This window comes from Tauraco erythrolophus, chromosome 3 (assembly GCF_009769465.1).
Source record: "Tauraco erythrolophus isolate bTauEry1 chromosome 3, bTauEry1.pri, whole genome shotgun sequence".
Lineage (NCBI taxonomy): Eukaryota > Metazoa > Chordata > Aves > Musophagiformes > Musophagidae > Tauraco > Tauraco erythrolophus.
Window position 1 is genome coordinate 9,376,558 of NC_141467.1, and position 24,530 is coordinate 9,401,087.

The following is a 24,530-nucleotide window of genomic DNA, read 5'->3' on the forward strand; positions in this document are numbered from 1 at the left end:
GGGAATCTGTCCCTTAAACAGTGTTATTTGTCTCTTTAAACAGAGCATTAAAAATGTAAGTATGTAAGTGAGAACAGGAGAATATTATGCTAATTTTGATTTTAAAATAGAATCCCTGGCCGCCTTGTGTTTGAGTCAGGGGAAAAAAACCTGAGAGGCAGAACTTAGTTGATTCAGCAGGGTGACACTCCGTAAAATAATCCCTTTAACACTTTTTCTTAAATTAAGAATGATTTCTAGGTGGCATGAGTCATGGACAGTGTCCTCGTTTCACTTTGAACTTCCAGCCTTCCCTGGATCTGTGTCAGCTTTAGAGGTCTTTGTCCTCTTCCTGCAAGTCTGTAGGCTTGGCTGTTGCAACCTTTACTCACGGTGAGTGAGTGCAGGTTCCTTGAAGAAAGCAGCAACACCGCGTAAGTGAGAACAAGCACGGTGGAGTAGAGGAGCTGGGTAATTTAGATGGAGTATTTTGGGTTGTTTTGTACCGTAAGCACTTTTGGGAGGTGGTGACGTAGGTGCAGCCTCTGTGCAGGTGTTAAGGGAAGCCCACCTCCCCCGTATTCGTGTGTTGGTCTGCTTGGAATTTTGGGTTATTTTCTCCACGGGGATGTGTGGGAATAAACTGTGATGTAGAAAGCTGTACTTTTTGAATTTCTGATTACTTTTGGAAAAGTTGTATTTCCTGAAGTACATAGAGCCACAGAAGGCTATGGATAACGTCTCCGTTTCTCAATTAAAAGCCATGGAATAAAATTTTGCAGAGCCGTCTGTCTGTCCTAGCTGAGGAAGAAAACCAAAGTGGTCTGACTTCATGCGTGCAAGGTCAGATCCTCTTTGTCGTGTTGTGAGAGTTTGCTAGCTTCAATGGGGATAGTCACAGATGTAGCCCTGGGTATGGTTTGTCTTTCAGGCTTTTTACAGAGCAAGAATGACTATAGTTGTTGGTCCTAAAAAATTGTTTGTAGAGAAACAACTGGGATGCCTGTAATCCGGAGGGGCCGTGCCAGTGCAAGTCTGTGCTCTCGGAGGCGAAGCAACCTCTGCACTGGCTGGCAGCTCTTGCTTCTCATAGCCAGGGGATTTTCCTGCTGACAGAGCCTGGTTTGGAGGCTTGCGTACGTACCCAGCCGGCTTCTGGGCTGCCTCGCTGCAGGTACTGGAGAGGGAGGTGCTGAGAAGGCGTTCTGGTAGCAGCGCTCACTGAAAATTCAAGACCGTTCAGACCTTTTTTGGTGATGGTGGTGAATGTCACAATTGGTTGTATTAGAGACGTGACAGTTTCTCTTACTCATTTGCTTCGTCGCTCCTCCTCCCTTCCTTCCTCTCTCGTCAGCTGGGCTGGGTTTCGTAGTGCTAATGCTGCAGTTGCCTCTCCAGCACGGCTACTACTTTCCCCACGCCACTACTACAGAAATACTCCAGTAACTCAGTGAAGATTTAGGGATTTGGCCGCATACATGTTACTAGTGGTAATAACAGTAGTAGTAATAATAATAAAATAATAATAAAACCAATGATTGCTCTTCTGTGTAACGGTTTGATGCTTTTACGTAATGATTTTTCTTCTGGTTTGTATCTCTAGGCTTTCTTCCCTTTTCACCTTCATAAATTTGTGGAGTCTGATATATATTGGATCGTGCTTTAAATGAATACTTTGCACACTATCTTGCAGATTTTAAAAGTAACATGTTTTTGAGTGGTCTAAAAGTGATTTTTTTTTTTGGTCTTTTTTTTTTTTTTTAATACAGCCCACAAAAGAGTGTTCATGCTGCTTCTGCTGGGGGGAGTTATCACACTTCCTTTAGATAATGAAATATACATTGGAGAAAGGTCAGGGATTTCCCCTTCACCACCCACCAATCGCTCGAAATGATATTTTCATTCTGAGTGTTTCTTGTTTTGTTTTTGTTTAAGATCCTGGAGCACAGGGAAAGAGTTTTAATGCAAAACATCAGAAAAAAAAGGCTGCAACTTCTCCTGTGAGAGAGAGGAAAAAAGGAGATTTACAATTGCGTTTTGAAACACTCAAACGATTTGAGGTAAGTGGTTGGAGGGTCTTGTCGTAAGTTACAGTTAGTTTGTAATTAAATTAATCACTATTTACCTCAGAGTGTCATGGTATTTCTATCAAAGGCAATAAAAACAGATGGGAGAGGGAGAGGGAGAGAGAGAACTTTAATGTCAAATCTAGAAGCAGCAGCAAAAATATGTAATGTACTTATCTTTTTGGAAATCGGGCCCATGGGGTGCAATCCTGCAAACAGGCAGTCATTCTGACATTTATAGGGGTTAAACCCTGTTTAAATCAATGAGGCTATTCTCTCTGAAAATTAGGCATGTGCCTAAATATTTCCAAGTTTGGAATCTATATTGTATGTGAACTCTGCAGAAGAAAGCTATTGAAGAACATACAACGCACAGCCAGAAAAATGCATATACAATTCTCTTACTGTTGGTGATAATGTCGTGAGTAATCTGATTTTACAGCATTCTTAAGTGATGTTTTTGTATTAAATACATAGTTCTCATTTTTATGTTTAAACACCTAATTGAAATACCAAACTTCTTAACAGACCCTGTAAATTTTACACCAGCTTTAATAATATGTCTGCCTTAATTGCTTCATCAGTGTGTCTTTGAACAAGTACAGTTAAAAGTATAAAGAAAGTAATGTCCCCTTTCATAACTAGAGTTGCAAATTGCCCTTGGATATTTGAATAGCAACTGAACTAAGAGTTCCCTGACTGAGGTTGAATTGTGTTGTCCTGAGTTAATAAAAGGCAATCATGAGTTGCAGGGAAAAGCTCACCTTTTCCCTCTAGTCTTTTTTTTTTTTTTATTTCTCTTTAGAAAAGAATGACCTTGGAGTCTTTTTTGTCTAGTAAAGAGAAAAAAATTACAGTTGTAAAACCTTTAACCACTGAAAATGCTGCATATATGAAAACTAAAAAACACCAGCCTCTTTCTTAAATAGAAATTTGAAGTTATTTACTCTGTTCTGCCCCACAAGTGTGCTGAAGGAGACAAAATTGCTGTGAGAAATCTGCAGAATCAAAAGCACCCACATAACATGGAAGAAGCAGGGGATGCAATCCCACAAATGTGCAGAATATCAAAACTCTTTGGCTGGTGGCATTTGCAGACATTTGTTGCTTACCGGCCCCTGGCGATTGCTCTGTATTTGCTTTGTAGGAATTGAGCTATTAAGTTTCTTTTGAAATCAACAGGCTCACTGCAGGGAGCTAAATATTTCCTTTCTGGTCAGTGGACAAGATCCATTGCTTGGGAAATTGTCCTAGTCCCATAGGCGTTTATACTGATTTATCCAAAAAGTTTGAAACTTTTGCACATCAGTGTAGACAACTCCTTTTTACGTGCAGGTCTTGCATTAGGGACTGTGAGCCCAAGCAGGAATACAAGATTCTTTCAGTAGGTGTCTGAGGTGATTTTTGTAGTTGTGAAATGAGGTATGAATGCAAATCTATTTGAAGTTTGTGTGGTATGACCTTTAGGAGCTCCAGTTCGTACCTTTCCCTCTCTCCCTCCGTTTCTGTGGCTCAGGTGGGGAAATACCTTGCTCTCTAGAGCGAGGTATGTTTCAAGTGTAGGATGATAGTCCTGGCCAAACTGGTGAGACAGGGAGAAGTGCACCACAGTGACCCGCGTGTGATCGCTCTCGGCCCACTTCTGTTTTCTCTCCATCCCACTCTTCTGGTAGCAAGCGCTCCTCCTCAGCTCTGCCGAGCATAAATCAAAATGCTTTTATTCCTGTCTTTTTTTTCATTGACATCAGACCAGGATAACGTGCATGATTTTCCTTTCACAGCTGCTGCCTTGTTGCTCTCTGAGGAGGTGCGTGTTGAAGTTCAGGGGAAGGTATCTGCTAGCATCTCTGTGGCCTTTATAATCTTTTGATCAGCTCTCTGTTGCAGTCACAAAATTGTTGAATGTTATTTAGTTTTCTTTATATCGGAGAGTGCAGGAGTACTCATTGGCAGAGTATTAGAGAAAGGGACGTTCTTTGGTGGCGAGAGACACATTTTAAGATTTATTAAATTGTACCTGTACTCCTGCCCTTTCTTGGTTACTTTTTTAGCACGTGAAGACATAGTGGCCCCTTTTGTGTGCCCAGAGAAGGTCCTGCAGTGTGTGCCAGGGAGTTACGTGGGTGCTGAACTGAGCAGACAGAGAGGCCAACTTTCTCCTGCCTTGTGTTTCTTACTGGGAGTGAATATGAGGGACTGAGCCTGGCTGGATTAAACACATGCCTGTTTTGTTTTGCCTTTCTCTGCTCCTCTTTCAGCTGTCAGCGTGCCATGTTCAGATGGCAGCGATCAGTCACAAATTGTTCTCCATCCATGCTCCTCAGCTCTCCTAAACCATTAGTTTCGTGAAGCTCTTCAACAAAGATGGCACTAGTTTGATTTTTTTTTCTTTTTTTTTTTTTTTCTTCCCTCTAGCTAATGGAAAAAAGAGATTGTTTGTTTGTTTGTGTTTTCCCCTCAAGTCAGCTGCATTAGTTCCCAAAGCAGCTTGTGTTAAATGGAAATGAGGCTTTGATAATATGTGTGCTTGTTGGAGACTCATTTAGATTTTTAAATTTTTTTCCTCCCCCTGTATATGAATCTTTTCAATGGGGCACCTCTATTGTGAATCAGAAAGAAAGTGCACGGCTGCCAGGCACATAATGGAATTGTTCATTTGTTTCTGATAGTGTGTGTGAGCCTTTGTAAAGCAGAGATGGTGGGGACAGAGAATGGAGACCTTTGCTGCTGGGGGAGTGTGGTGGCATGGCCCAGGGCACCGTTGTGGTGGGACGTGGCTATGCCCGCTCTGCTCAGCACTGGTGTGCATTACCTGGGGCTTGCACTGCTTCGCGTGTCACATGAAAATGGGTGAAGCTTATGCAGCCATTGACTATGCTGTCTGTAAACCACATAAGGCAAAGTATTCCAAAGCTGTAATATTTCCAACACTTTCCTTAAACCATGTGCATTGGCTTTCAAAAGAGTGATGTAAATATGAACCATGCCAATACTGTGCTTCCTTACTGTGAGGCTATTTATTATAAAGGACGTATGGTATAAGTCATTTTAGTATGGGGTAGATAAGAGCTTGAACCAAAGCCTTGGATCCAAGCCCACCAGCAGCTTTGTAAAAGGCAGGATCCAGATCTGAAGTCAGTGGTTCAAGCAGTTTCTAGTAGGAAGTGGTTTTAACTTACTCCATAAAATGGGAGTAGCCAGAAGTTTTAAATTGAGGCTTTTAAGTGAATTCTTGCCTTTTTCTCACCCACCATCCTCCTCTGCCTTAGAAAATTACTGTGAAAGCACACCAGCCGTTTTCTCCAAGCCACAGTGGCCAGGATGCACCAACTCAGGGAGCAGAGAGGGGCCTCTCCTCTGTTTAACAGCCATATGCTTATTTTTCCAGAGGAATTTTTCTTCTGAGTTAGACCTCCCTTCTGGAAGAAAGTCTATGGAGTCACAGTGGAGGCTCTGGAGGTGGGACTTTGGAGTTTCACAGACACCAAGAAACAGCTGATCAGCCTGGCATGGAGCAAACCAGGCCACAGTGGCTGAACTCCCCATCTCCTAAAAAGCCCTATATCGTGATACCATAGCTGAATTACAGACATGAAAAAGTACAGCATTGTAAACAGGAAGTTAATAAAGCCTAAACTTTTCTTTCCTTTCTAGTTACAGTACTCTGTTTTTACTGTTCCTCTTTTCCTTTGCCCTTGGACACAACATTTTCAGGGTTTTTCGGTCTCTATCTGTGCGTTTACTAGAGAGGCATCTGGCTATGTGTTACTTTACACATCTGTTACATACGTCAGAGAGTCAAATCCAGCACCCAGAGACTTTACGTGTATTTGCAGCACTCCCTGTGGGCCTTTGAATCCATAAGCCAGTGAATTGCTTATGAGGATACAAAAATACAGTATTTCAATCTACTGCTTATATTACTGCAGTTTATGGCATATCTATTACATATATGTACTACAGTCACCTTTGTGTTTGGCAGAGGAAAGCTGGTATCGGAAAGACAAAAGTGCTGGTGAACTGGGAAGTATTTAGGTATGGCAGTTAACTTGCCCCCTCCTAAAAACATCATCATCTTTCTGGTTAGCAGTATGAAAAACAGTTTCGGGTGATTTGAACATCTCTGAAAGATACTCCCCAAACAGCTGATGTGGTGTATTTTGAACTTAACTTCAGAGTTGTTGAACTGTGGGGAGATGCCAAGCTGAGGCAAAGCTCAGGCTCTGCAGTTTCATCCAGAGAATCTACTGTTTGCAGCCTGTATAGCAGGCATGAGTTAGAAATAAGAATCTTTGATTTGAACAGCGTTTCCTTCTCCGCTAACCCCGCTGTTCAGCGTTCGGCATTTCTTTTCCTCTGGTTGCTAGTTCTGCAAGCGCATAAAGTTTGGAGAAAACACGTGGCTCCTTAGCTGGCCTTTTTTCATGATCCATGTAGAAACCGAACGTGATAGGTGTTATTTCTACAAACGATGAACCAGCACTATTGATTTGAGCGTTGTGCGTGCCAGTGAGCAGACGGACTTAATTGTCCCGAGGGCTCACGGACCCCACGGCCCGCCTGTCCTCTGCGGTGAGGAATCCTTCAGCAGCCGGCCATCCTCTCCTCTCCTGGCTCCCTGCGACGTGGCTGCTGTGGGCAGGGTGCTGCAGCTGCTTTGTTTGAAATGATAATATTTTACGCTGTTACTGTGGAATACTGCAGTATTTTTTGTAATTACGGGCTGCGTGCCAGTAATGTACAATAACATTTTACTCTTCCTGTGCTGTTGCTACTGTAGGCATTTGTTCCAATTTGGGCTGTATTTGCAGTACGTGTTGGGTTTTTTTTGTTTTCTCTAGACTTTGCTCATTATCTATTGTGGATATTTTTGGATTATTCATTTCTACCCACGTCTGTCCGTACAAATCTATCTCAGAAAGCACTTCAGACAGTGGCAGTCTCCATTGAACAAGCAATTGTTGTGGCTTTCACAGAGTAACATTCTTGTGAAAGTATGAGGCAAGAATGAGATGAACATGAAAATTGCTTTGTAAGTTTAAAAATGGCTATGGTTTCAAAAATGTTTGAGGCAGATACGAGGCTAAGCCTTTCTTCGACTGATGGTAAGCTGAAGTCCCAGTCTGCACCAAGCCGTAGGTGGCTGAAACCTCTGGGATGGCAGAATCTGGGAGCCTCTTAGCATTGTCAGAGCCTGTAACGATTCGCCGCAGTTTCGGTTTTAACTATTCATTAAAAAAAAAAAAAAAATATTTCCAGGGGAAAGTAATTGTAATTTGGAAGATGGTCAGTAGCATTCATGCCAACGATTGTTTATTAACGTTGTCATGGTCTGGAAATGAAATTTTTGTGAAAGGGAAATGAAAGTCCTAGACATCCGAGTTCACAGCTTGTCAGCCTGCACGCAGTTTGTTTCTGGAAGGTAGAGGCTGAATCCAAAAGGAGAGGAAGGAGGCATAACACAAAGGAGACAATTAATTTGTTTTCTGGTAAATTTGGAATAAAATACAGTGTGTTATACAACAAGGATCGCACTTTTCTCGCATGTAATTTTAGTGTCCTTTTACTGTGCTGACTCACTAAACTACTTCAGTTTCAGTCTGCATTTGGTTTAAGTGGTCTCAGAGGCCAGCATTTGTACGTTGCTCTGTAAAGTACTTCTCATCTGCAATCCAGATTCTTTTTTCTCTTGTTCAGCATTTCAACAGACTTGTCTTTTTTCATTTCCCAGGTCTCTGTTTTACAAACATCATCACTCTGTTTGCCTGCTTGGGCCCTGTGATAGGCAAAAGCCATGTTGCAGCAACAGATAGAACAAGGAGTGAATCACTGCTTTCTGCCTTTCCATTACATTACCTAAACCACTGTGCATAAATATTGCTTTATGTACGATACGGCAGCGTGATTATCTCACCGCATTGATGGAGCAGTGCTGGAAGTGGATATAATTCTTCTTCTACTGCATCTTTAATGAGCTACAATTAAAAATAGTGTGTTGGCCTGCCAGAGTAGATGTGTTATTTTCTCAGAGCTGTATTGAAGCCATTTCATCTGTTGGACTTAGTTGACATCACGTTGTTTTGAAAACCTTAAGAACTAAACAGCAGAAAAATTTGCTTTCCTACGTGAAAGCTAACTAGACAGTAAAATCCATCGACTAAAAAGATTCAGGTCTGTACTGAGTGAAGGTCTGCTTTTTGTCTGTCTTTGAGGGTGAGTTTTTTACTATATAGTAAAACAAAAAAAAAAATCTCAAAGCAGCAGGTTTCTACAGAGCTCCAGTTAGGTCCCAGGTCTCCTGACATCCGTGGCAGCAAGTCTGAGTCACAGATAGCACAAAGCTGTGAAGCCTAATACTCTCAATATTCAAAAGCACACCTACGTAGGAGTTCAATTTCAAGTGCCTCTTTTAGCTCTTTTTTTTCTCCCCCCCAAACTAACAAAATTTAAGAGTCATTCTTAGAATTTCACAGAGAAAAATTTTCTCAGCACTTGCGGCTTTGTGAAGGATTGACATCACTTAAACATCAGAAAATAGTGCTGTCAGTTTTAGCTTGACGGCATTCCATTCTTCAAAAACCTGATAAATAACAATGGATGAGTCAAAGATTTCTTGGAACTTTCTTCCCCTTCCCCACCCCGCCTTGTGCAATTCCATTGCCATTTTTAGCCTCGAGGGCAGTTCTCCAAAGAATGTCTGTGTGCTTGAACTGTGATTTCTTGAAAATTCAGAACAAATTTGAGTTGAGTGTCAGATGACACAAATCGTTTCTGTTTCTGTGTGTTTTGGTAACATTACATGAGCTTTATTGAAGAATCCACAGTAAAAGGCAGGAGGTGTTTAACAGAGAGGTGTTGCATCTTTGCTTCAGCAGCATGGAGATCTCCCTATCATACTGCTTCGTTATGTTGTGATCGCTTTTTGCTTAATTATTTTCTGTGTTTTATCAGCTGTGCTCAGGGAAGTTGCCTGGCAAAACAAAATATCAGTAGATTTGGGAGACTTGGACCAGCTTTTGAAGCATTTGTTGAACCACAACATCCTTCTGTCTTTGCCTCAGTTTTCCATGTGAAGAACAAGGATTATCTCTCTTCTGTATTTTAGCAGGACGTAGAGAGAAGAAATACTAAGGACAGAGAATTGTGCAGATACTACTGTTACCTAAGTGATGTGGTATGTCTAAGATAAGTGGTGGTGTCAGCTGTTCTTGGCAAAATCACTGAGGTTGCCATGAGTGAAATTTTTAACTCTGAGTATTATTGTGGTTTTTTGTAAATCGCAGAAGTGGCCTGTATCAGGCATATTCTGACATGTCAGAATGAAATGTCTGAAGTATGAAAAATTAAGCTGCTGAAAAGAAACGTGAGGGAAAACAGGTTAAAGCGATTGCAAACGGAGGATCTGTACATTCTTCTTCTGCAATAGAAAGCTTCTATTTTACTTAAAAATCGGCAAAAAAAAAATAGAAAAGGGAAAATGCAAGTGTCCCCTTAAGAGCCGCTGTGTCAAATTTAAAGAATGATTTGAATTCAGTCATTAAAGTGTGAAATGGAGGGATTTTAGTTCTGCTTTAAATTATGCATCTCAAATTAACCTTAGCTGCAGAGTCTCTGCTGACGCCCCCATAATGACACATTATTGGTACTAATGGCTTCTTTGTGACTTGTGATACAAACAGACATTCCAGACAGAAACATTGCGGCTTTGAACTAAATAAGACACGGGGTGTGCGTTTCCACCTTGGGTTTCTAGTGACAAAGCCCTGCTCTCCTGGTGGCTGGTGCCTGTGAGCTCTTCTTTCCAGCTTCCGTGTGCTGCTCCTTGTCCTGGCAGGCGAGGCCAGCTGAGTGAAAACCTGCTTCGCGAGCTTGGAAAAGCAGGAGAGCAATAAATTTGGAGTGAGTGTGGAGCCCATCCAGACACGGAGCGTTGTGGGGAGCTAGGACAAAGACTGGGATGTGGGCAGTGGACGGGAAAGGGGAAACTTCCAGTAAGATGTTAATCTTGGGAGGAAAAAGACCCAAAATTGTGAGGGAAATGGAGAAGAGATGCCAGGACTTAAGGGCACAGTTTCTAAGTAAGAGAGGAGTGAGAGTAATAAATAATACAAGCACTAGTGGTTTGTTAACCCTTTATGTGCTGCCCTGCTGACATGAAAAGGGAGCTGACATGAAAAGGGACCTATTTGTGGAGCTCTGTGCACTTTAGACTCCCTTCTGAAGCTCACCATCATCGTCTGAAAAACTCCACCTCTACCCAGAATTTCACTCATGGGTTTTGCAGCTTGCTTTGTGCTACTGGTGTCTCTCCTGCGGCAAGAATGATAGTTACTACTTGCACGTAGCTACTGGGTGGGCAACCTGAACGTGACTGTGAAAGACAGAATGGCGAGGCCTGGGGAGCTGTGTACAGAAGGTGCATGGAGTTTTACGTGTTGATGAAAAAGGAGAAGTGGCTTGGCAAGGCATGCCCAGAATTTAAACCCTGGCATCTTTTCCCAGTGATATTCACTAGTTCATTGTCTTATCCTCGTTTTCTCGGTGGGATCTCTAGATGTGGGATATTGGCTGCCTCCCCTTTCAAGCTGCAGCTCTGGGAATTTGCTTGTTGGCTATAGCAGGAGTGATGGGGAGGTGCTCCTGTGCCGTGGTTGTGTCGTGTGGTCTGTTACAGCCTGTGAGAGGTTGCATGATGTGCTGCATGGGTCTGCTCTCCGCAGAGACTGCTGGGGAGTAAGTCGTCTTGTGGTATTCTGGATCCAAAGCAGGACAGCATTTGAGTACGTAGAATCAAATACAAAAAAAAATATTCAGATGCCTCCTTTGTATTCCTCAAAGGAACTGTGTTCCTGAACTGGGACCTGAGACTGTTTGTTTTTTGTTTTTTTTTTTTTAAAAAATAGATATGCTATACATCACATTTACTAATGCATTAGAGATATTCGTATGAATAATTAAAAAACCATTTAGGATTGCCACAGTAATAGAACAGAATGTGTTTTGTCATTTTTCTTTTCTGTTCCTTTTTGTTGATTGATGAATTTATTGATTTCTTCCATTAATTTAGAGTAGGTATCCTAAATATTATTGCAAATTAGCAAGGCTCTGCTTTACATTAATAAGCTGTTGAGAGTGCTGATAGAATGAAAAGAAGTCAGAATTCGATAATAAAGGTCTGAAAAATTGAGCCCTACAACACATATCTAGTATTTTGCATTAAATGGGTTTGTAAAATATTAGAGCCTTTGTTTGTCCTAATTGTTAATTCAAAAAACATATTCATTTCATACTCATTATGAATAGCCTAGTAGTGCATTGGAAAAAATGGAATATTAAGGCAACAAGCTACCTCAGATTTTCTGTTGTATTCATTGTTTGCCTTAAGCTGGTTGGAGTTGGTGGGAATGTGTTGTGTGAATTGGAGGGCAGAACTTCGCTGGGAAGGAGACAGCAGTCGTTCTGAAACCAGGCATGAAAAAAGTAATAAACTTCTCAAAGTGAGGTCTGAAAAACACAGACAGGTGTGATCCAGGACACCTGAAGTAGGAATTGTAATAAATTTCACACACATGCGCACACAAATATTTTCATATTTCTTAGCTCAAATTTCTTATGATTTTGATGTTTTTTAATTTACATTTAATTTACTAAACTTTTCTCATATTTTTTCTACCTTCAGAAATGCCTGGTTTATGAATATGCTAGAAGGTGTGTTAAATATGAACACTTAACAATTGTTAGGTACCTGTTGTTATGATCCTTTTTCAGGGCCGTGTTTCCCTTTTTTCCAGCTGCAACAGACAATTTGTCATAGCACTTGAATTAGTATCATATGTTTTGTTTGGTACTATTGTTTTAGCCACGCTTGCAATATGTGTTTTCATGTGTATTTTTGGGTTCAGTTTTGCATGCAGTAGTACCATGACTGATACTTAATGACACTTAATCCATTGGGTCGTGTTGTCTTCTGAGTGTTTGTGACATGTCATGACTGATGGAATGCACTGACCTTCTCCTCCTTATGCGCCTTGTTGCGTTATTAACGTCACGGGAGTTGTAATCAGTGACAAAAAGAACATAAACCATAGTGAATGCTGGGCATGCATGTATGCTTTGTCTTTTATTGTTTGGTTTGGATATGGTGTGAGATGGGTGTGTTTCATGGTGTTTTTTTTTTTCAGCAGAGTGTTTTTTCTTTCCCACTGGTGAGCAATGGGAGGGGAGCAGTGCTGTCAATCAAGGCCTCTGCTCATCCCCACGAGCCTTGTGCTAATAGCAGTACATACTTAACTTCTTACCTAATATTTTTCCAAGGCTTTGCAAACAAGAGCTCATCCCTTGTAGTGCCTCAGAGCTCTCCTGCATGTGCGCCCTCCCGAAACAACGTTTTGTTTGAAGCAGAAGTTGGCCCCCTGTATTGCTCATGCTGTTAGCTGCCTCTGTTGGGAGGCAAGAGTTGTGCTGTCAGAGGCACATGCTTCTGCCTACCAGCTACTGGTGATGTTCGAACTTTACTGGGGAGGAGGAGTTGGTCTGGCTTTAGACATGGTCACTCATTAGTTCAGGTTTTAGTTAGCCCTGGTTCTAGGGAATGGTTTCCGCTCTGGGCTTAATTTGAGTTGTCTTGCTCTGTTGCCACAATACAAAGTGAGCTATAGAAACTGTCTGCTGCACAGGGGGATGTAGAATAGCTGTCTCAATATGGAAAGTGCTGTATGAAATTGTTCCACTTACTGTTGTTACACGTTAACACCTACAATGACTATAAATGAAGGATATTAGAGGGGGGAAAAAAATCATATTATTTCAGTTAGTTTGCTTTGTGCATATTTGACAGCCCTCTGTGTATAGTCGGTTACATAATTTCCTGGGATAGTCAGATTTCTCTTTATTTGTGTGGCTCTTTCAGCAATAGGGGAAAGAAAATACATTAAGTATCAGAAAATGTGGCTGTAAAGCCAGGAAAAATTGTCGGCAGCCTCAAGAAGAGATCTAAGTGCGTGGAACTGCTTTTGACTCATCTTTGAAAAGCACCTCGATTCCGGAATAACAGTGCCCTTTTGGGCTACATTTCAAGATGGTATGATTGTACTCAGACCGGAATTATAAGGATCGATAGCAAGCCCAGCGCATTCTTTCTTTTCATGACAGGTTCACTGATTGCGACCAGAGCAATAATGGTGCAGTGGTCAGCATAAACACCAGAAGCAGTAATCGTGAGTTTTTGTCTGCATTGTAGAGTGTGTTTAGGGTTACGCTGTTTTTTTGTGGTGGGTTTGCACCTATAGTCCATGGGGAAGGAGAGTTGTTTTCCCCCTTCACCTTGCCCTCTCTCTTGCTTTCAGACATCCACCTTGAGTTAGGGCTGGGCTGTTTGGTGTCTTTCCAGGGACAGAGCAGGGCAGGGAGAGCATGCCTAGCCAAAAAGATAAGAGAATAGGTCATTTTGAAGTACCAGTGTTTTACAAGATGTGTTTTTTTTTTTCTGTGTATCCTGCTTAGGAACTAGTAAGGAGCAAGATTTTCCCTGGGCATGTGTCAGGAGCCCTTCTGCATTGAGGCTACAGTGGAGCTGAACACGGGGTGTTTTTTCCTCGAGGGAAAGCCCCGTGCTCTCGCTGTGTTTTGGCAGCAAGTCGGTAACCTGTGTGTGTGTTGGTTTTTTCTTTTCATCTGCTTTCCTCGGTTAACTGGAGCTGTGTGACTTTTTAACCCTCTGTCCGTAGGCCGTTGTTTTACAAGCTCATTAAGGTGGCTGGGATGGCGATGGCAGCAGTCCTGCCCCCCGCTTGGGTGCTCATTAGATGGCTTCCTTGTGCTGACATAAGCGTTGTGTAGTCGTGCTCTGAGCCAGGTCTGGGAAAGGATCCAAGTCAAAAATAATCCTAAAAAAAAAAAAAAAAAAAAATTTTCAGCAGGATCTGTTCCCGGATCTAGCTCACCATCATTCTCACACTGACCTGGAAAGTGTGAGGGTTTGTACTGGCACAAGGAGAGGTGGGGATGAGCAGCTGGGGCGAGCTGGTCAGTTACTTCCAGTAACTTTCAAACCCGTGAGGTGGTTTTGGCTAAATTTGCCTGAAAAACAGCATTTGAAGGTGTGAAGGCCCCCTGAGCTCAGCAATGCACCATGGCTGGTAGACAGACCCAAATCAACTCTCCCCGGTGATAAACAGTTGTCAGCACAAGCTCAGCTGCTGACCTCGTCAGGTCTCCTCTTGAGGCACAGTCCTGCTGTCCCAGTTTGGGTTGAATTGTGCCTGTTTTGCGAGGGATCGACTCTTGAACAGCGATGGGAGAAGAGCGTGAAGTGCTCTCTGGGAGCAACTGTTCATTTCAAGGGGCAGCAACAGTTCACCTTCTTTGATCCTGACTGCCCTGAGGGCTGCACTTCCAGTTGCGGGGTCATTTTTTGTTTGTTTTCTGTGTTGTTGAGTTTTTTTTAATTCCCTCTAGGAATCAAAATTTCTGGAAACGGGGAAAGCTGGGTCGCAAGACTCCCTTCAGTTTTTGTTTAAGTGGCCAACTATTTAACCCTGAAGTCAAACAAGTCTTTCTAGCCCCACGTCTATATAGCTTCCTTGAACACCTCGAGGCATCTTTGTGCCGTGCTGGGTCCCACTTCCATCCATCTTTGGCCCTCTTTGGCCCCTGTGCCCGGCTCTCACCTGCCCAGCGCGCCCGGCTGCACGGGCAGCCCTGCTCTGCTCTGCTGCTGAGGAGCTAATACGAAGACACACATTGTGGTTTCCTGCTGTTTTGCTTTGTAACCAGTCCTCTGGTAAATATAGCTTGTGTGTGGTTATAAATTCATTCTCTCATTATGGGTGGTTGTTGTGCAATAATTATGTAGAAATTACGACCGAGGGTTGTTGCGGACGGGTTGGGTGTTTTTTTTGTTTTGTTTTGTTTATTTATTTATTTTTGCACTTGACATGCCCTGCGGTGGGAAGAGCAGTCTTTGGCATCTACCCTAAGCCAGACAGGTGTTGGGATTCGGCGTCGGCACAGGCACTCTCTCGCAGGCTGCCGACTTTTACGCGACTCCCTTTCCGTAGCTACATGGGCACTGCAGGGCAAATAGGAACCTGTGCTGTTCAGACACCTTTTTAATCTTGCTTTACTCTGTGAACAGACATGCTGTCCCTCCCTGCGGGTTTGGTGCTGTACATGTGTTTCTTCTGAAATAACCCCCTCTTGTCTCTTTGGAGGTGTTGGCAGCACACTTCCCAAAGCCGTTGTATGTCTGGCTACTTCCAGTCCTGCTCTCTGGGCAGAGTCCTCTGGGTTCTGCTGCCCAGCTGTGGCCATAGGCTTGTGGTCTCTGCCCTCAGCAGAACTGCTCAGGTCCGCACCCCAGAGGTCTTCCCTTCAGATGGGGTCCTTCCTGCAATCCCATTCGGATGTGGAATGAAAATAAGGGTAGGGTTTTTTTGTTGTTTTTTTCCTCTCCCTGTTCCTTTATTTAAAATTCCAGTCAAGCAGATCCAGAACAACACTGCTCGTCCCTGCTGCGTTCTCATTTTCCTCCCATCCCTTTTTTAATTTTACATTATCCCCTGCGCTGTGTTTGCAGGCCATATGTGTCCTTTGAACTCTGAAGAAGCTGTGCCAAAAGGAAGCCTTCCTCCCCTCCCCTCCTCCCACCATGGAGCTGCTCTTAGATAATTGCAATTAGTTTACAATGCAGAGCAAACGAAGAAGTGAAGTTAGCGGATGAGTGTCTGCAAATTTCCCAAGAGCTGTTGGGCTTGAGTTTTCAAGGGAGGTGAGTCCTCCATGGAGGAGGGTGACAGGTAGCTTCAGCCTCTGAGAAGCGTCTTGTGCGTTAAACCAGGTTTCTGACCTCATTTCTCAAAGGAGTTTTAAATGGGGAGAAATAGCAGTATTAATTAGTGCCTCGTTAAGTACTTGTAGTCAAGTATGATAATTTTCTTGAAAGGATAATGTAATAGATGAATAAAAATACTCTCCATTAAAAAATGAATACAAAGTCATTTTAAACCACAAAGATTATTGTGCATTTCTGAAAAATTAATGGGATTAAAGCAAAATATATTTAGTAAATTAAAAAGACAGGCTGTTTAACTTGTTGATCTCTAATTAATTATTCCCCAATCTAGTGCTTCAGGACTTCAACCTTACCTGCAGGGACAGGAAAAAATTTTTCCCCGACTTGATTTTTTGGCTTGTCATTATTAGGTTTGAATTGTGGGTGTGGTGGTTTTCCTTTTTTTTTTTTTTTTCCTTTTTTTTTTCTTTTTTTTTTTCTTTTTTCTTTTTTTCTTTTCTGATGTCTTTTTCAGAAATTAGCCACAATGAAAGATGAGACCCTCGATGGGATAGAGTGGTGATCAGAAATGATACAGAGATTTCTTTGGTGGGATTGATTAATGTGACCTACCCATGTGCTGATTTCTAGATTTGGAGCTGAGAAGAAATATTTTCAAGGGTATTTCCTCCTGTCCCTTTTGTTTGTGACATGGTATGGGTCATGTCTGCTAGAATCACTTGGGATTCCTTCAGTTGCTTCATATGACTTCACACAAGTTAAATTAATTTTTTCCACATATCATTTGACTCTTAGATTAGTTTTGGATTAGTCATTTCCTTAACTCTCTACTGAGCTGCTTCGCATTCAATTACTTAATGATAATTGCTCTCTATGTTGTGGAAGACAATAAAGTAAATGGTTGGAGCTGGAGACATAACCCAGATTTGTGGGTTTGCCACAGTTTCTGATGAAGTTCATGTGTTTATTTAGAGAGGATATAACCAACGATAAGAAAGCTCAGTGTAAAACGAAGGAGGTATTGGGTTTACAGCAACCTATTTAAAAAACTTTGGGCTTTGTGGCATTAGAAATGAAGGCAGTTCCGCACCAGCCTCATCACAAACTTTGCAAGTGTTTTATCCCCTCTTGCTTGGCATGTTCCCTTGGTAGGGGTATCTGCAGGGCAAGTGTCTGATACTTGAGTGCCCCCAAACACTTGTTCCTTGTAACAAGTCTGCGGTACAGGATCAGAGAATGCTAGCAGTCAGTTCTACTCGTTGACTATTTTTTATGGTTTAGGTACCTGAGATCCCTATGACCTTTTGAAAATATTATTAAAAGTTGTCTAGTGGGCTAAAATACACTGTCTGGGAGTTTGGATACCATATCATACTCTCTGAGGTGCCTTCTGAACTCTCAGGCCACTTGATGATGATGACTGCCAGTTTTCTTTCATCACAAGACACATCTTCAAGTATTCTCTGTGTCTAAGCAGACAGCCTTTACATCTTATTCTCCGCTCTTGTGTTTTCCTTTCAGCTTTGCTGCTCTTGTCCTGGTGCAGCTTTGCCAAGCTTAGGCAATTGGGGTGATAGCTGCTGCCGTCTGCCGATAGCAGCCTTGATTCCTGTTGTATCTAAAGGTGCTTTTCTCAGCAGAGGCGTTACACGCACTGTGCCCTTATCAGCCATCTCGTTCAGGCGGTGTATGCCTGAAAGACATTTTCCTTGTCTTTGGGACACTTGCCAAGCCTGCAATGGCTGGATAATTGCCTATCGAAGGTTTTGAGGTATCCATTCTTTTGTCTGAGATGATAGTGGTGGCCAGGGCTTCTTGGTGGTGTATGAAAATAGCTACAGTGGATAGCTCCAGAGTTCAAGGAGGCTGTTGTCTGTGTGGAGCGGTGCTCCCGGACATTTATGTTGTTATTATACAAAGTGCCTCCCAAGATGAATGGTCTGTGCTGCCATGATGTTCCAATGTATGATTAATAGTCTTTCCTGGTCTTAAATGAGACCGAATCTATCCGTTGACTTACCTTGAAAATCCTCTTAGTGCAAATGATCTCATTTTCCAAACCACCTTCTAAGGTTACAACTCTAATGAAAGCACCCAAGTGGCTGCGGCTGTGCCTGCACCATGGCTGCTGTAATGACACCCCCAGGTGTAGCCGTGTAAAGTGCCCGTGCAAAATCCATGTTGCACGGCTCCCAGTGTGCCCGTTACCTTCCCTCGTCATTCGTGCCTGTTACTTTGTTTTTTTTTTAAAATTGTGACATCGCAGCTTGAAATCTTAAAAATTGCAAGGGCATGAAAAAGAATAGATCTGACCGATAGTGCTGTTAACTTTTTCTGTTTCCCTGAAATTCTATCTGACATCATCCCTTAATACAAGTTATTTACAAGGAGCTCTGTTTAAGCTACCAAATTGTTGTGGCAATGTGTGAGACTAACCGTATCGCAGAATAAAGAGTGGTGCAGCATTTATGATGATAAAATAATTTCAGGTCATGTATTTTTTTTTCTTTGTGTAGGTTTTCTTTTATTACTGGTGCTAAAATGGCTCTTGCAGCGCAAGTGAGAAAACCAGACTGAACCTCCTGCTTTTTTGTTGGTCTCTCAGCTGGAAACCCCTCCCTCGCTTTTCCATTGATAAAAGTGTCACAAAGGGAATCTAGAGCAGAGGAACAGGCAGAAATAGAACAATAGAATTCCAGTCTTGGACTTGAATCACAAAAAGAGTTAACTAATGTAGATACAGTACTGGACAAGCTGCTGCTCCTTTCACAACCAGGTTCATTTAACTGTGGTCTTAGCGTTTGTGGCTGCCCTCAAAGCCACGTAACAAATCAGCTATTTATTGTCTTTTTACTGCAGAGGCTCTTAAAAAGGATATTGCAGAGCATTTTCTTCTCTCCCTTTCTACAGATGGCTTTATCTGACCTTCAAGAATTCAGAGTCGCAACAGGGGCCAAAAAACCTCACATACAAGAATGCTTTTATTGTTAATTTATAAAATACGTCTTTCACTAATAAAATAAAGGTGTGACATTTATAGAGTTCTGATAAGGAACACAGCAGTAGAAAAGGCCTAGGTCTCCTACTGTTCAAATTAAGGATAGCTGATTTCAATGAGAGAAGAAGCAGGCCTGCGAGATGCGCAGGTGAACACATGCACTCAGATGTTCCCATGATGCTCAAAAAACTTCCAGGAATGTTTTGCAAGTATTGAGAAGTAACCTCGTAGAGGACTTTCAGTTAAGGTACTGAGGGTACTCAATGCTCCTTCAGAGTGTTTGGAGGGGAAGATTACTTGGGTTTAGTTCCATTAGGTGGTTCAGTTTGTACCTTTCTAGACTTTTTCAGCATCGTATCACTACAACATCGGCTTTTCTATTGCTGCTGTGTTTGGCCTCTGTGTTGGGGTAGAAGAGCTGACTGATGTTTGCAGCTGTGCCCGTGCGGTCACCTCCCCATCATGCGGCGTAGGTGAGTGTCTGCTTGTGATGGTGGTGAGGAAGCGGCTTGGAAGTGCCTGAGGATGACAACCAGTGCACCTCTCATCGTGCTGGGTGCTGCAGGGAGCGCAATGGTCCATGACCCAGAAAGCTTGATCCCAAGTGAGGCAGTGATCTCCTCACTGTTGCCGCAGTGGGTACAGCGGGTGCTCAGCACCCTGCCTGTTGAAGACCTTTAGAGCTCGTGAGCTTTACTGCGAAGCACTGTGTTTGTCCTCTTCGCGTACCTTCCCAGGCAAAAGAGTAACTGCTGCTTTTCTCTTTCCCTGCTATTCTCCGCCTCTTTTTCCCTCTGCTTCCCTTTTCCTGTCTGTCTTAAACTTGCCAAAATACCACAGAGCCGCACACCGAAGTCTGTTTCCTTGTTCTGACAGTTTATTGTGATGGAGTAACAAGAACGCACACAGCTATTGAAGTATGGGATGAAAATATAGCAGGAATCTGTTATGTAAGGAGCAAGTAAGTGTGATGTGGTTGGCCTGTCCATATGCTATTGTAAGCGTATACAGGAAAATACGGAAAATAGTAAATGATCAAGAAGGAAGACTGGAAGTAGTGTTTGGATTTAATGGACATTTCCAATCTCTGAATCTGACCCTATAAATCAGAGCTGTTGTATTTCATGCTGTTTTTTCTCGTTAAGTTTTTATTGGGCCATCCTTCCTTTAAGCAAAAAAAGGGAAATGCAAGAGGCAAAAATACTTTTAGATGAAAAACAATGAATAAGAATAAATCATAATGTGCTACCTTAATAATGCTATTAAAAAGTAGCTTTCCAGTGAAACAGACAGAAACCTAGGAGGAGTAACTGATGGCATTAAATGGTATAATTTGTCTAGCATTTTGACTCTGCAGGAGTTTTTTCTTCTTGTCAGTACAGGGAGATAAGAGTTGGTAAAGCTGGGTTTCTTACTGCTCTCACCCTGCCCAACATGCTATGTCCACGCAGAGGGATGGACTCTTCATGCCTGTGCCTTATTTGGCATAATAAAAATACACGAGAGGCAAAATGTACTTTTGTCTAAGATATGCACTCTGTGTATGAGTAAATAAAGCACTTTGGTCACTGTTTTATATAATATGTGGTAACCACATGCAAATACCATATACAGCAGAGGAAAATGCTAAAAGCCAATTCTTGCTAGATACTAAATGAGATACAAGTTGGTGAATAATTAAAAAAAAAAGCTACCCTGCACTGTACTTAAGAGACGCAGATTTGGAAAAGGCATGTTATTTGTAATAGCGGGCAGAGCATTCATTGAATCAGAGTGTTTTGGTTTAAGAAAGGGATGCCAGACATGGAAGGGAGGGGAAGCAGTGTTGCTTTCTAATGCTCTTGGTGCCAAAGTAGCAGAATAGGTAACAAAGGAAAGGGGTAACATTCTGAAGGTGTTTTTTTCCTGTTACATAAAAGATTAGACGTTTATCAGAAATTATGGCAATTTATTTGAGTGTTATGCTTTGTACGTTTGTACCACTAATAGGGTGGAAGCAGTATAAGCATAGCTACAATTATAGCTGCAGTTACTAAGAGAAATCCATGTTCTGTTGTTTGAATGCAGCATTCACTGTCTGCCTGAAAGGCAGCAGTGTCTTAAAGAGGCAGGGGAGGAAAGTTTTCCTCTTTTTAAAAATTTTTATTGTCCACTTGCTTTTTTTGAGAAAGCTTGTGCATGTGATTCATCCAAGAGGTCAAATCCAGTTTTTCCCTTGCACCCAGAGCAGTTTAAAGAGTTTAGAAAGAGAGTAAATATGCATTACAAAAGGTATATATAAAAAAATCTGAAGAATGGGCATGAAAGCCAAATGGAACTGTTGAATTTGTATTCCTCCTAGCCCACTATAACTTATGGGTCATGCACAAATTATTCAAAGGGTAATTTCCCTTACATTTGTCATCAGATTTCTTAGTACAGTGAGCCATTATTTGCTTCCTTTCAGTGATATGTCAACAAACAGATTTCTCTTCTTTGTAGATGTGATTGAATTTTATTCATTAGAGAGATTACAACACACCAACAGTTGTGCCTTCAAAGTACAGCATTTAAGCTGTTTATAAGGAATGTGTTTATGCTTTGGATAGAGATCACTTGGTGCTAGTGTTAGTCAAATTAGGGCTGAACTCATGGAAATCTTGACTTTTCCTTCACTTCATGAATCCTGGCAATTCAGCATGTGTGGCAGGCACCTCACTCATTGCAGTTTCCAAATGTAAACAGATGGTGTGCTCGGGAACACCAGGACATAAAAAGTTATTATTAATAATGGTTTTGTCTCCTGTATCTTACAAATGAAAGGAGTAGGTGTATGGCTGGTATAAATTGGCATATTCCCATCAAGTAAATTATGCCAACAGAGGTGGAATGGGAATTTGTTTTCCTGGCCACTATTTTTAAAGAAAATGCTGGAAACTGCTTGTGTAGTTGTCTCTGTGTGTGTGTTTCTTCTGTTCTCTTATATGTCTCTATGGCAAAAGGTGTTCTCTAGTTACGTTTTTTTTTTCCCCTCTTTTTCCAAGTGACCAAACACAATTTTCCAGCAGATCTTACCTCCTTCCCCTTCTCTAAACTCCTGCTATTTCCATTATTCCCATTTTCCAATTTAAATATGAAAGTAACTTCTCCCATCCCTACGTTTCTAGTTACAGCAGCAGGATAGGATGTCTTTACTCCTCTCTTTTCCTGCTTTTCCTTACCCATCCCTCTGGATTCAGGCATCCTGAGGAACTGCTTGAACTCAAGCTCAAGTTAAGCCTTCATTCACCTGACATAAAAAGCCCAGCAAAATAGTACGGCTCTGAGAGTTGAAAAGTGTTAGTTAACGTTTCTGTAATGCAGAGTGGGGGAAAAGTTGGTGCAGGTTGTGCAAGGGTTTGCTGTGTGACTGGACTTCCCAGTGGGTAACATTGCACCAAATTGGATGAGCCATTCCCATTCAAAATGTCAGATTTGTGTTACTTAGTTTCCAATGAGGATGTAATATGATAGTAAAATTGTTCTTTAAAGGGTCATACACTGTTTTACTGTTCGTTTGTGAGGCTCAGACAGAAGGAAATGATCCAAACCACTCGATGCTCATTATTTATTAATTGAATTCTGGCAGAGCCTTTCTACATTCTGGCTTTTTATTCATTTCTTTGTTTACAAACAAAAAAAAAAAAAAAGAAAAGCACAGTTCACAGAAAAACGAAAAGGGAAATTTGTTAACCAAGATTTCTGACAAGGAAGGAATGGTGTTTGGGGGCATTTGAGTGGAGGTGCCTTGGAGTACAGGGAGGGCAACTTGGCATAGCAGTGTCACCTTCTCTGAGCGTTGCTTCTGAAAGAGAAGAATACTTGAGAGAACAGCAGACCATGAATCTTCAATACAGGCATGCTGGGTTACCAGAAAGTATTTACCCTGGTAAGTTCAGTGTTGGGGATATTTTAAGTGCTTGTACTTCGCTGCTTGTATGGATTTACTTTCTTAAGAAAAAAATAATCAAACTAACAAGAAGCTCCAAGTGTTTCTTCACTTTCCTGTGTCTCTTCCTTGTTTCTGTATGTATTCAGGTGAAGAACAGTATATTGAAATAACCGTATCTTTCTTTACTAAAGAAAGAATTTTCTTTACTGCATCTTTTCTTTACTATCAGTTTCTTGACCAAAACTGCCTGGAGCTCAGTCTTTTGTTCAGCATTGAACCCCATGAGGACAGACCCTTTCATAGATGCCCTGGCCTGTATGGAGCTGTGTCGAAGCCTGAGGCATGAAGTTTACACTGATGAAAGGTCTGCAGACTTTTAGCTGCTGGCTTGTGGTTTTGTTTCTGGTTTTTGTGTTTTTTTTTTTTTTTCTCCCCAGGGATTTATAATTAGCCAAATATAGATGATTTTTCACACACATAGCTAGAAACGTATCTCTGATCAGCGTAACCCTTTTGCCAAATTTTCAGGCTTGCTCCAGAGCCTGAAGCCATTTTTGTATCTAAATAAATTACTAGCAACAACAGCAGCAGCAACAGAAGTAAATTAACACACTCAAAGCTATGTATTTATTTGCCTACTCTCTTTCTCCAAAATGGCTGGTTTTTTTTCTGAAACTTTACCACAAAAGATCAGTCTGAGGCAGATGTAAGCTTTGAAGATTTTAATTAAAATATTTGCCAGAGTTCTAAAAAGCTAAACTCAAGGCTTTTGAGGGAGAGGGTTGAATAGTCTTAAGTGTCATGGTTGCTATGAAAATTACCTTCTCTGGGCTGCTGGTCTAAAGGTGGTGTCTTCTGGTGGAAGCAGCTGCAGCACTATCCTGTGCTCGAGATAACACATTTCTCTGCCTTTCATCTTCCTCTGCTGCTGTTCTGTGGAGTGGTAGAAAAAATTGGTCCAGGAGATCATTCTTTTCAGGTCACTTAGATCTGCATGGTTTCAGCTCTCCTTTCCTTGTCTGCTTCTTTGACTTCACAAATGTTTCTTTCCTGCCTTTGAATTAGAGGTGGAACTTAAAAAGGCAAAATACACAGCAAGGCCTGTTGGACTTCATCATGCTCTAGCCCTGTCCTCAGCAATTGAGCCCCAGAGCTTCTTCAGCATCGTCCTTCCTCAAAACACAAGAAGCCATTGGCAATCGCTGAATCTTCTGCTGCGTTGTTCTGCTTTTACCCCATCAGTGCTTTTTGGACAATCGTGGAAGTAGTGATAGCCCTTGGGGGTTTGTTTGCAGTTGCTTTTGCCTGGCTAAGTGGCTGTGGTGGCTTTTCTTGAACCCTGTCAAAACCAGCGAGCCTGCTGCTTTCCAGGTTGTGCGTCAAGGTCGTGTCTCAGGTTGCCTCCAGGCTATCTCCTACTTCTGGGCAAAACCGGTGTGCTCAGCTCTCATCGGTGGGTTTCCTTGGGCAGGGAGCTCCAGTGTGGGAGTGGGAAAGGAATGACAGTACGTCCCAGCTGGCCCTCGTGGTTGGGGCAACCAGGTGTCATGGGGTGCACCCATGCCTTCACGCCACCTGGTTGATTTTGGCAGCGTAACTGGTCGGAATACAGAAAATGTTTACTCATCTGGGTCTCCTGAAGAGAAAAATCAGGGCTTCAGTTTCAGGCTTTGGCTTGCAGGGTGTGTAGGAAGTCACTCAGGGCAGGACTAGCGAAAGCACTTGCAGACGTGCGAGATTCCAGCTTTCCTGGCTGTGAGCTGGCTCCCTGAAGCTCCGCTGAAA

At 42.1% G+C, this 24,530-nt stretch overlaps 1 protein-coding gene across 1 annotated transcript in view; it reads left to right on the forward strand.

Annotated features, from left to right (window-relative positions):
- The first annotated feature begins 1,916 nt into the window (after positions 1-1,916).
- ATXN1 (ataxin 1) overlaps positions 1,917-24,530 on the forward strand; it is a 159,970-nt gene continuing 137,356 nt past the window's right edge. Inside the window, exon 1 of the mRNA XM_086608997.1 lies at positions 1,917-2,039. The gene's annotated coding sequence lies outside the window, so the exon portion shown is untranslated. The remainder of the gene's footprint in view (positions 2,040-24,530) is intronic.